Source organism: Pelodiscus sinensis, chromosome 2 (genome assembly GCF_052426305.1).
Source record: "Pelodiscus sinensis isolate ZL-2025 chromosome 2, ASM5242630v1, whole genome shotgun sequence".
Classification (NCBI taxonomy): Eukaryota; Metazoa; Chordata; order Testudines; family Trionychidae; genus Pelodiscus; species Pelodiscus sinensis.
In genome coordinates this window covers 160,201,290-160,214,447 of record NC_143053.1, presented here as the reverse complement: position 1 = coordinate 160,214,447, position 13,158 = coordinate 160,201,290, and the positions used below count along the sequence as shown (strand labels likewise).

The 13,158-nt window shown below is 39.3% G+C and overlaps 1 long non-coding RNA gene across 1 annotated transcript in view; it reads left to right on the top strand.

Moving 5' to 3' along the window:
• The first annotated feature begins 476 nt into the window (after positions 1–476).
• LOC149525365 (uncharacterized) overlaps positions 477–13,158 on the top strand; it is a 263,765-nt gene continuing 251,083 nt past the window's right edge. The window contains exon 1 of the long non-coding RNA XR_016348914.1: positions 477–1,570. This is a non-coding gene — a long non-coding RNA (uncharacterized LOC149525365). The remainder of the gene's footprint in view (positions 1,571–13,158) is intronic.

Here is a 13,158-nt window from a genome sequence, read left to right as displayed (position 1 = left end):
AGAATATGCTTTATGCAAATTGACATGTCATTCAAGAGCCTTTAATCCCCTGAATGTGTATACTCTGTGTGTATACGTGTATCATTCTTAAATGTGAAATTAGAAATGTGAAGTGTAAACGTGTTCATTAATCTAGATCTTCTAGTGAAAACCATAAGTGGTACTAAGGAGCTTAATGGTCTGGTGCTCACATGAATAGTCTTGTTTTTTCCTGTAAGCCTGTACTATGGTTGATACTGTCAAGACGGATGGCCAGCTCATCTAATGCTGGAACCCATTTTGAATGCAGTATTTTCCATGGGAATGTGAAAGGTTTGAAGCTGAATACAAAGGATTCCTGCCTTGGGGAAAATCTATTTATAGGTAGGGAACCAAACAGAGAATTAGCAGTTGGAAGACACCCCTGATTACTGTCAAAATGTCTACTGAAAACATGTGAGATTGAACAGCTGTATGGATTGTGGCCACACTAGGAGACTGCCTAGCTTGTGGAAATTAGGTAATTAAAACTACAGTTCAAGTAAGAAATTGCAACGTATTAAGTTACATAGAGTATTAAGCTTAGCTGGTGTGGTTTTATTTTAGCTTAGTAAACTTACCTTTGATCTGTCTGTCATCACATGCAACCACTTAAATCCTACTTTTTATACTTAATAAAATCTCTTTTGTCTATTATCAAACCCCGTTTGATTGTTGCCTGGGGGAGGCAATAACAGCTAAATGTATCTCTCTTTCATTGATAAAGGGAGTGAACATTATGAGCATTCTCTGTGTAAAACTTTTATACCAAGTCAGATGAATTTATTTGGGGTTTTGGTCCTACTGGGGCTGTGCACCTAGGTGTTGTCTAGTCCATGTGACTGAGCCATCCAAGGGCTGAGCTGTTCTTAGTGACTTTGTTAATCTGCTTGGGGGCTGTTACCTCAGTTCTGTGCCTTTGCTGAGGAAGACCAGAGCTTCTGGTTCAACAGGACAGCATAGTGGGGCACCCCAAAGGCCAAGTAGGCAGGTTCAGTGTCTTGATCAGCCCATCAAGTGTCTGTCTGAAGGGGATCTCTGTTACCCAAACCTTCACAAAGGGCCTGCCTGAAACGCAGGGGACAATTTGTAGAGTAAAAAGCCACTCACAGGGAATAGCTGTGATCAAATGTAGACCTAAAGTTGCAACCAGCAGCTCTTGTAAAACACTCCTTCCCTCTCTGTGACACTGACTTGTAATATTAATTTGTCTTGAAAACTGCCCAGTTCATCCTCAAAGCAAAGGTGGGAATTTCTGCATAGTTAAAAGAAAATTCATCAACAGATTCAAGTTACCAATCAGTTAATCTGAAATGTTGGTTTTTGTCTAATACTTCTTGTTTTCCTATAGCCCAAAACCCAGTTTGCTAATTCATCACCAAACATATATCAGCTAGATTGTCCTCATGCTCTGCTGTTCTCTGGCCAGTGAATGTGCTCCAGCTCCATCTCTTGCCCCATCATACCCTCTTCTCCAACCCAGCCTAATATGCACTTGGTATGAAGTGGGCCAGAATTCAGAAGCCAGTAGAAATATACAAAGAGATTCAGGGTAAGTAATGCCACTTATTATGTGTCTGTACAACACACAGCACAATGGGGCCCTGATTTCAACTGTGTCCCTCTAGATTTTATTGCAATTCTAATAATGATAGTAATAATCTGTAATCTGACCTGGGAAGCTGTTATTAAAATATTTACTGTTGATAGATGTCAGATGTTTGGTTGCATATGTGCTCTCTCTGGATGCTGTCCCAGCTCTGAGCAAATAGTTCGTACAGCAGACCTGAATCACACGGACAGATAACCACAGTCCTATTTGTAGTGAAGGAATTCAGTCAGGTTTAATTGTCAACAAGCATGGTCCTCATGTCCTGACTCATTAGTGATGAGTACACTAATGCATGTATGCCCGTTGTCATGGAATAGCTCAGTGTATGGCTAGACTTTCCTTTATCCCCTATGCCAGTCAAAGACACTCCCTCTGAGACTCCATTTTGTATGCCAATTCAACCAAGTTACATATTGACTCCAGTGTATCAGTTTGTCGCTCTCTCACATACCTTGTGCCTGTTAATTTGATCAAAATATCCCAATCCCTCATGCTGTCATATTACCTTATCTTTGGGATGGGTCAGCATGTTCCTGTCATCTTTGGGGCATGTGTTGGATTCAAAGTATTCTGAAACCACCCTTCTGGAGAGAGTTGGTGTGTGTGTTTTGTATTTTGAGCTTCTTAGTGATGAATGTTTCTGCAACATCAGCCCTTTTCTTGCCAGAATTGGTGAGCATGGCCTGCTTCTGGTTCACAACCCTGACTTTGCTTTATATTAGCAAAGCTTTGACCACTATTTTAGTCCAGGTCTCATACCAAGCTCCTGATACAAGGCCTTATGTTTCAGGTCCTCTTCCTACTACATTTACTAATAATGATGTTATCATACAGGTTATGCGCATTGCATCTGAGGATATTTGACCCTTTTACAAATATTCATTAATATTCTTAAGATTTTTGTGATGTAGGGAATCATGGTGATCCCCACTGTACCAATAGGTAAGATGAGGCAGGAAAATGCTAAATGGCTTTCATGAAATCATCCAGTGAATCAATACAAGAACTGTGACTGGAATCCTGGAAGCCTGACTCACAGGCCTTTTTCTAGACCAAACTATTCTGCAAGCGAGTAGAATTGACAGCTAAGAAATTTTTATCCTGCTATTTGAACTGTTTTCTTTTTCTTAATTTCATTCCACTATTTCTCCTTACCATGGTTCTAACTGTCCAGACTGATTCCTTGCCCTGCTAACACCAACAAAAATTGACTATGATAAAGCAGGAAAGGTATGTTGAGTATCACAGATATAATGCATTATCTTTCTAGAAAAACAGCATCAAGGACAGGTTGGTAGTCTTAGTTCTGAGCTTTACTTTTGTTAGAATCATATTGTCACTTGTGATAGTTGTGTGTTGTTGCCATTTGTAGGAGAACCATTTGAATTGATTTAGCATAATATGACATCCTGATACTAAATGAAGAAATGTTTGCATAATATGAGAACAGTGCAATCTCCATATTTTGGCTAATCAAAGAGACTCTAAAATTTGGTATGAGAAGTTCTGATTCACTTCCATGCATCTCTGGGTTCTTCAGGTCAAAAAGATTTTTGTGCAGGTTCTGTAATCATTGTACGGATATCAGAAATTGTCAGCATTTGCAAAATGGCAAGTACATAAAGCACTCAGGGGAATAGCATTTCCAGCAGCACTATCCTCTTTTTTATTTAAACTCCCCTTGCAACTAAGCAAAAAATCTTACAAACAGCTGCCCCTGAGAACATGCTGAATAAAGCTTTTGATAAGTGTTTATGCTTGAAGAGTTAGGGCCAAATTAATTTCTGATGAAGCTCCAGGAATAGCAGCAGAATTACATTGGTAAAGAGTTTGACTTTAAGTTTTAAGCTTGAGGAAAGTCACTGATTAACCAACCTGTTAAAAATAAAGGTGTGTGTGTGTGAGGGGGGATATTTAAGTGTAAAATAGAAGAAGTCTGAAATTATATTGGGAGTGATGGAACCCACATGGGAGAAACAAACAGATTTGCTCAGATCTAGCATTCTCTTTGCTTTAGTTGGCTCTTCTATTTAGATTGATGTGCTTAAGATGCTGTACTTATACTAACCAGTCTGAGGAATATCCTGATACCCATGCTATTTAAACGCTTCAGCCCGAGCCACTGAGCTCCTGCGATATAGTTGTACTCATTCAGAAGGTTCATTGGGGCTAGGGACAGAAGTATTTTTAACTAAATTGTTTTATACTGACACATTTCTGTATCTTTGCAGTTTCATTCAATTCTTATTTTTAGTGAACCAGTTTGCCTATCCCTAGTTGTTAAATGACACTTGGGAGGACTCCTTGTGTATGGGGGTTTCTATTTAAAAAGTCATAATTTTACCAACAGTTACCAGACTGTGATATCCGGGATCCTTTCATTTGACCCAGGAAAAAACTGGCATAGTTGGGGGGGTTGAAATAATACCATGGTATTTCTAGAAAACATTCCTTCCCATAAAACATTCCTTCCCATAACAATTACCTCATCTGCCTCAAGCCCCACCCACTTGAAGGAAAAACTGTATGTGATTTCAGTTGAACCTGCTCAAGCTACCTTTAGCTGTGATAATGTTCTCAGCTTTTCATGCTTCCTCTGGGCTGATCTATTCAGACCTATCAATTAAAAACTGGGGACCCAGGACATCATATTCACTGTGCTCCCATTTCACTTTATTTGCACAGATATTAAACATTACAGCTACACTGTAGCCTTCTTCCGGAAAAGCTTATGCAAATGAAGCATGGTATGGAATATCACAGTGCTTCATTTGCATAATTAATTAGCAGCCACTTTTGCACAAGAGGCTTTTGCTCAATAAGGAGCTATGTAGATGGCTCCTTTTTGTGCAAATCCCCCGCTTTAGCAAGAGCTGTTCTTCCTTATTTTTTCAGGAAGAAAGGCTCTTGTGCAAGAGGGGGTTTTTGCACAAAAAGGAGCCATCTACATAGCTCCTTATTGAGCAAAAGCCTCTTGTGCAAAAGTGGCTGCTAATTAATTATGCAAATGAAGCACTGCGCTTCATAAGCTTTTCCGGAAGAAGGCTACAGTGTAGTCATAGTGGAGAGACCCACTTGAGCCTGGAACACCATTACAAATGTCTTCCTTATCTCCTCATACCACCAGACTTGAGTGAATGTATTCATAATATTCCTGTTGAATTTTTCTCCACAGCTGTGTTTAGGAAAAGAAGAAAAGCTAGCACAGAGTACAGGCCTGCTAATTTCTGCTTCAAGTGAAGTGAAAGGAACTCAGTGTTAAGCAGCACATGATCAGGAGCTGTTTTCATTTAAATTCTTCTGGCAGCAACAATAGTGCCTCTGGCATTGAATGCCTCCTGTGCATTCCTCAATGCTATCAGTTTTTCTGATAGACCATGTAGTTTCTTCCTGCTGAACTAATTTAATAGGAGCAGACAACTTTACTTCCTAGCTTTGCTTTCTGACATTTGGGGAAGTCTCCATCCATTTAAAACAAATCCAATATCTCATATGTAAGGACTTTTCTTCATAACATTATTGGGCTATCTAATAATGAAAAGTATTAAAGAAAGGAACACAAATATATTCAGACAAGTTTTTATTTTTCAGATGGGGAGAATGAAGGAAGGATCTTTGCCTTCCAATATTATTATAGTGATCCACTCAAGTATTCCCTCTCAGACTTAGAGAACATTGTCAATTAATGCAGCTTTTGGATTCCTGTAAGGCTTACCTCCATGCAAAGCTATAGTCTATGGAGTCCCTCCTGGAGGTGAGTGGAACGAAGCTTTTTGTGAATTAAGCAATAAGGAACTGAGGCAGCTGGATGCAAAGTGGATTAATGAGACCATCTCCTTTCTCTTTTGCACCAGTCCAAAGCATGAAGAAGCTGGAGAAGTGCCAGCTAGCTTATTGATAATAACATATTGGTATTTCTATACTATAACAGAAGACACGATAATCCAACCCCCGAATTCTGCTCCTTTTAATGACAGCATTACTAAGTTTAGAGTGCTCCAGGTTTAATGTTCTGCTCTGCCTGATTCAGAGCAGAGAGTTGAATAACCACTGGGGTATTGGATGTTCTTGGATGAATGTCTCTCTCTTTCCCCCCACACTGACTAGAAATTTCATGCTGGACCTGAGAAACCTTTCGGACAAAGGGCTTGTCAAATCATACATTTCCATAACATTACCAGTATCAACTAATTTTCATTTTCTGGCAAAAAAACATTCAGTCACAAAATTTGAACCAACTCTACAGATTATACTATCTTTACATATGATGCTTTTGTGTATGCTTGTACCTTTGTCGTAAGCTTATGCTCCAATAACTTTCCATCAGGTTCCCCTGAAGGCTTGTTCAGGGAGTGATACACTTTCTTCCTTTGTCCTGTTCCTTTTTTGCAGGATTCAAAATTCAAGGTGTTGTAGGATGGAGTTGGAGGGTGTTTTAGGGAAACTGTAGGAGAAGATCCATGTAGAGGATCAATCAGAAATTATTAGGCCCTTTGAAAAGTGTAGAGGAAAAAAGGCTATATATATGCAAACTATTATGATTAGCTCTAATTACATCCTTGTTTTTTAATCACAGCCATAAAACTACTCATGATTTGCTCTTGTACCTCATGGCATTGCTAGAGAACTTCATGGTGAAACTGTAGATTTCCTGTACATAGGTGCACATTATTGATCAGAGTCATGAACTACAGCTGCCAGCGACTTTTTGGGTGTGGTGGCACTTTCCAGAGCTCTTCATCTTGCAAATATGTTTTCATAGAATCATAGAACCATAGAGCTGGAAGAGACCTTCGAAGATCATCAAGTCCAGCCCCCTGCTCTAGGAAGGACAAGTCCCAACTAAATCAACCTAGCCAGGGCTTGTCAAGCCGAGATTTAAACACCTCTAGGGATGGAGACTCCACTACTTCCCCAGGTAACCCATTCCAGTGCTTCACCACTCTCCTAGTGAAATAGTTTTTCCTAATATCCAACCTGGACCTCTCCCACCACAACTTGAGACCATTGCTCCTTGTTCTGCCAGCTGTCACTACTTAGAACAGCCTTTCTCCAGCCTCTTTGGAACCTCCCTTCAGGAAGTTGAAGACTGCTATCAAATCCCCCCTCACTCTTCTCTTCTGCAGATTAACCAGACCCAACTCCCTCAGTCTCTCCTCATAGGTCATATGCTCCAGCCCCTAATCATTTTCGTTGCCCTCCACTGGACCCTTCTCCAATGCGTCCACATCCTTTTTGAAGTGGGGGGGCCCAGAACTGGACACAATACTCCAGATGTGGCCTCACAAGAGCCAAATAAAGGGGAATAATCGCTTCTCTGGGTCTGCTGGCAATGTTCCTCCTAATGCAACCTAATATGCCATTAGCCTTCTTGGCTAAAAGGGCACACTGTTGACTCATATCCAGCTTCTCATCCACAGTAACCTCCAGGTCCTTTTCTGCAGAACTACTATTTAGCTGGTTGGTATGCAGCCTGTAACAATGCTTGGGATTCTTACGTCCCAAGTGTAGGACTCTGTACTTGTCCTTGTTGAACCTCATCAGATTTCTTGTGATCCAATCCTCCAATTTGTTTAAGTCACTCTGGACCCTATCCCTGCCCTCCAGTGTATCTACCTCTCCCCCTAGCTTAGTGTCATCTGCAAAGTTGCTGAGGGTGCAATCCATCCCCTCATCCAGGTCATTAATAAAGATATTGAACAAAACCACTCCTAGAACCGAACCTTGGGGCACTCCGCTAGAAACCGACCACCATTCTGACATCGTTGATCACTACCTGCTGGGCCCGGCCTTCTAGCCAGCTTTCTATCTATGTTACCATACTTTTATCCAATCCACATTCCCTTAACTTGCTGGCAAGAATATTGTGGGAGACGGTTTTGTGCTGTGATAATATCAAATAGGAAGGGAAGTGGGAGGCTTTCATAGAGCCAATAAAGTATCCTTTTGTCTAGCTTGCCAAAGAGACCGAAGAGAAGGAGCAATGTGATGGTTTAGAAAGTGGGGAAAGACAGGATGGGGGGAGGGATTCTGGATTTGACCCCCAAAGCAGCATATTGTTGGAGATTTTACTTTGCTATTTTTCAATGTTAGGGGGTCTATAGCAAAACAAAGACAACATATTAAATTACCCAGTAATCCAGAAAACCGAAGTGATGTGCATGCTCTATTTCTTTGTTGTAGGCGTTGTTGTAGCTGTGTCTGTCACAGGATATTAGACACACAAGATGGGTGAAGCAATATCATTTATTGAATCAACTTCTGTTGGTGAAAGAGACTAATGTTCTTAGAGCTATGAAGAGCTGAAGAAGTATAAGCCTGAAAGCTTGTGTCTCGTACCAACAGAAGCTGGTCCAATAAATGGTATTGCCTCATCCACCTTGTGTGTCTCCTCTTTTATTGGCCAAGATGCATTTCATCAGGGGGCAAGATTGTGACCTGCTTTTTTGGCCTAAACCAGTCATCATATTGGTGAGATGTTAGCCACAGAGATATGGAGGACTCCGTATTAGCAATGTCTAGGTGCATCTACACAGCTGGGCTTAACTCAAAATAAGCTATACAAATTGAGCTACATCAATTGCATATCTTATTTCAAAATAGTTTATTTCAAAATAGGGAGTGTCTACATGGCAGTTATTTCAAAATAGAGCACTTTTCCTCTGACTTTGCTTATTCCTCATACAGTGAGGGTTACAGGAGTTGGAGTAAGAAGTCCTCCAGCTTGACAGTATTTTGACTTTTTTTTAAAATAACTGCCTGCTGTGTAGACACGGACTAAGTTATTTTGGAATAGTGCTAGTTATTTCAAAATAGTGTTGCAGTGTAGATTTATCCTCTGAGTACTGTATACTGAGTACAGTGCATCCATTTTTTTTAACTTGGAGCTTTTGAAAAGTTATCTCCAAAACTAGTTTGGGAGAAAAAACATGCTCTAAAAACTCCCGAAAAGGTTCAGATGTTGCACAAATGAATGATAGATTCAGTACACCTGTCCATCTCATTCTAACCAAGTTATTATTGTGCCTAGTGGGAAATGACTCAGGAAGCCAAGAAAGAAGTTGGCTCTTCCTCAAACCTGAGTGTATTATAAGCAGAATTAAATGTTATGAACCTAGCTCTCTTTCACTCTCTCTGCAGCCCCCAAACATACCCTTCAACTTTCTGATGACTCTAGTCTCTTAACGTCTAGTAATATCTTTTGGTAGGAAATTGGAAATTAAGTATTCCTATGTGTCAAATATGAATAGCTGTACAAGTACTATGCTTCTGTATCTGAGGCATATTTCATATGCTGACTGCTGCAATTAAAGAAAGGATAGAAGAAGGTTCCAGCACATGTGTGTGCATGCACACACACATACATACTTTCAAAGATTTAAAACAATTAAAAGACGGTAAGGGCACTATTTCCCCTTGCATGCATGCACAATTGCTGGTACATAATTATGTGCCAACACTTTGCATCTGAAAATGTCTTTGTGTGCACTTCAAAAGTTCTAACACCTGTGTGCAGTAGCTGATCTCCTGCAAATGTTCACATTTATGATGATTGGCTGGGACGTATGTGCCTGTGTTTGACTTGCATATTAATCCCACTGTGGTTTAGGAACATACAGTAATGGATTTCAGAAACAGAAGAAGATAAGTAGCTCTGGGGCTGCAGTTCATGAAAACTCTGGATATGTCCATTAGAGCATGTTGAGACATTTTGTACAGAACCCTGAAGGAAAGTTTTCCTCAGTTCTTTAAAGCCCTACACCGTCCTTAAACTTTAGCTTGTGCCTAAGGTTATTGTATATGACACAAGTTCAAATAATCTTGAAGCATCTGCCCTTTCCATTCCCTTCAGCATTCTGTGAATCAGGTCACTTAATTTTTTTTTTCTTTTTCTTTTTCCTTTCCCATAGAATACAGGCTCATTTCTCCAGTCTCTTTTTAAGTAAATTCTCTGAGTTCCTTAATCTCTCTGGCTGCCATCTGCTCTAGTTTCTGTATTGATTGTAGATTTTATAAACCGAATCCTCAGCTGGCATAAATTGGCATAAATCCATTGTGCTCAGTGGAGCTACAGCAATTTAGAGCAGCTGAAGATCGAGCTGTATCATGTCAAAAATATCTTTTAAAAAGAAAACAAAGGAGCATTAAAACTGGTCTTTCCTGGGTTTCTTCTGTACTGTTAGATTTATTTCTTTTCCTAGACACTGTTTTGTGGGTTTTATAGTTGTAGCCTACCACATCCCCAGATTACCCTTATTACCTATCTTTTGTTGTGTTAGGAATATTATCCTTAAATGCCTTTCTCGTGTTTTTAGCCCTATTTCTTTACACTGCAATGAATTCAGTCACTCATCCCACTATGGTCACTACGGCGCAAATCGAAAACTCATTTTGCGTTGGGCCACATAAGCTATTTTGACCACAATGCAGATAATAAAAAAAAAAAAACCTACAATTAAAAGTGTTTCCTGGTGATTATTCCTAAGGGCTTGGCTGAAAAGTTGTACGCTAGACTGGGGATGTACATTTTAAGGGAAATTAACACTATGTTTTCTAAATATGTCTTTATCACTCAACTTGAACCTGCAAAATGATTCCCCTACTCTATGGAGCTATCCAGCTATTTCCTGCTCATAGAAATTTGAAGTCTTCTTTGCATCACCAGAGAGGCCCTTTGAGTGTTTGGCATTGGCCAGCGTCTTGCCTACAAGGTATAGAAATTACCTTTGGAACAGCAAATTGGAATTTTGTATGACTTCAATCCTGCCTAGGTAAAGTATAACATTATCACTGCAGTTTAGAACAACTTAAGGGAACAACTCCAGTGATGGTCATAATGGAAAGTCACAACTGAGTCTGAGCAAATCAGTAGTTAGGCGAAGTTCAGTTTGAATAAATGTTTCAAAGAAGGAAATGAAAGGCACCAAATGGCTTCTCTGTATATAAAACAAGAATAAGTATAGATGAAGACAACCTGGGGCAAATTAGACCAGAGATGATTCTAAGATGCATTGGCTGGAGGCTCTGGCATTTTTATGAAGAGCTGTGTCCCACATATCCAGAAAAAAAAGTTAAAAGTGCAGATGGCATGAAGAGGTTCAGAGCATGTTTGCATTTCAGAAGGATAACCACAAGGGCAGTCATGTATTTCTTTAATCAAGGGTTTGAAATAACAAATGCTAGAGAATGGTAGCTTGAATGATATTTTCTAGTGTCTAATTTACCAGTTTAAAGTGTTCTCATGGCTGTTTCTACCCAAATAATTGACTATTCACCTTGCTAATAACTGTCTATTTTAAAATGTTGTTGGTCTGGCTCAATGGCACTAGCTAAAATGTTGAGTTGTGTATTTTTCAATGCTGCTAATGAGTGCTATTAGCTTTTCTGTTGCTAGGACAGATGGGGACAAGTCATAGGACTGTAATCTGGCTTGTACTTTTAGTTCTCTCTCCTGAGTTCAGAGGTGCTGACATTCTGGGTTGTAGTTCACTGTAGTCACTAGTTTGGGCCTATATCTCATTGCCAGACATTCCTGTTGCATTGGAGAGCATCAGTAATGCCATCATGTTAAGTGGTTTGGACATATGCCAGTTTGACTGGAATTGTCCTTGCTCTCATTTTCGTCCAATTGCCTGCAGTTGACACGGATGATTTAAATGAAGTTCCTCTCCTGATTCCTTCCAGTGTATCTCATGCTATGTCTTGTTATCTTTGCTCTATTATTATTTAACACACATATGGTTTTCCTTTGGGTAATAAAGTCAGTTCTGTGCCCTGTCCTACACCCCTACTGCTTTGTGCTGCTCCAATGGTGCAAAAAAATCCTTAATGCAGGCTAAGGAAAAACCTCTGAGGATTCCCTCATGTATAGAGGGATCTTCTGGGTATATGGGGTACCTGCAATGGCTCCTGCACTACTGCAAACAAGAGGTTTGGCCTCATCATACCCCAGAGATGCTTGACTGGTAGGTACAGTCCTCTCATAGATTAACTGGCTAAAAGACAGGATACAAAGGATAGGGATAAATGGTCCATTTTCAGAATGGAGAGAGGTAACTAATGGTGTCCTGCAGGAGTCTTTCCTGGGGCGAATCCTGTTCAACATAATCATATATGATCTGAAGGGACGGATAAACAGTGAGGTGGCAAAATCTGCAGATGATACAAAACTGCTTCAAAAGGGTCTCCTCAAACTAGGTGACTACACAACAAAATTGTCGATGAGTTTTAATGTTGATAAATGCAACGTAATGCATATTGGAAAACATAATCCCAACTATATGCATAAAATGATGGGGCTAATTTAGCTTTTACTACTAAAGAGAAAGATCTTAGAGTCATTGTGAATAGTTCTCTGCAAATATCAACTCAATGTGCACCAGCAGTCAAAAAAGCAAACAGAATGCTAGTAATAATTAAAAAAGGACATAAATCCATGGTATGCCCACATCTTGAATATGGCATGCAAATGTGGCCGCCTCATCTTAAAATAAATTATATCTTGGCATTGGAAAAAGTTCAGAAAAGGGCATCAAAATGATTAGGGATATGGAACGGCTGCCATATGAGGAAAAAATTAATGAGTCTGGAACTTTACAGCTTGGAAGAGAGACAAGATTTTCTTTCATTGTTTTCATTAATTTTCAATAAACATTCATATTTTGCAAGAGTCTTTGTGTAAGTCCTAGGAACTCTCATGAGAATATTCTTGCTAGCAATTACTACTTCAAGCACTTCTTTTTTTTATAAAAGTAATCATCCAATGATGGAGCTATATAATATGAAGTGACTTACATTTTGTACAAAGTGCACAATCTTGGAAACAGTCACAGAAAATAGTTCCTTCATCTGATATTCATTTGTGTGCAATGTTCGAATAATTTTGAATAATGCTTGTTTGTAAAATTTGTAATTCCAGACAAAGGTATTGATATTGCACAGTCAGGTTACTGACTAAACCACTACAAATAATTCTGCCATCTTTAGTTCTAGGATGGTTAATAGATAATAATAGCCCTGGAGTTCTTTTTTTCAGTAAGGCCTATATTTAATGTCCATGTCTATGTGGTGGTATAGTTTTTTTCTACTATTTGAGAAATAGTTTTAATCTGAAAATCAGACTTTCTCCAGATTAACAGAATCCGATCAATGCTTTTTGCTTCATTACGAGCTGATTATTTTAATGTCAGTCTGAATTCTCTGATTGATTGGTGTCAAGTAGTTGAAAACAGACAAGCTATAATTCTGATTAGCTCTTGGAAGTTCTGTGTCTGATCCCAATCAGAATCTTGTTAAAGTTGTGTCACTTTTGATGGCCAATTAAGTGTTACACCAATTAAAGTGCTTTATACTAGCTTAGAACACACTTCTAAAGTGAGAACAAGCTCTTATGGTATTTGTGAGTCTAACTGATAAGTACAGAAGTATGTGGAATTTGAAGGATGGGCAAAATTTGAATCAATTCAAATTTTATCCAAAGGGGCTTGTACATTTCAAGTTAGGAACTCATATACAGAGATAACCTTTGG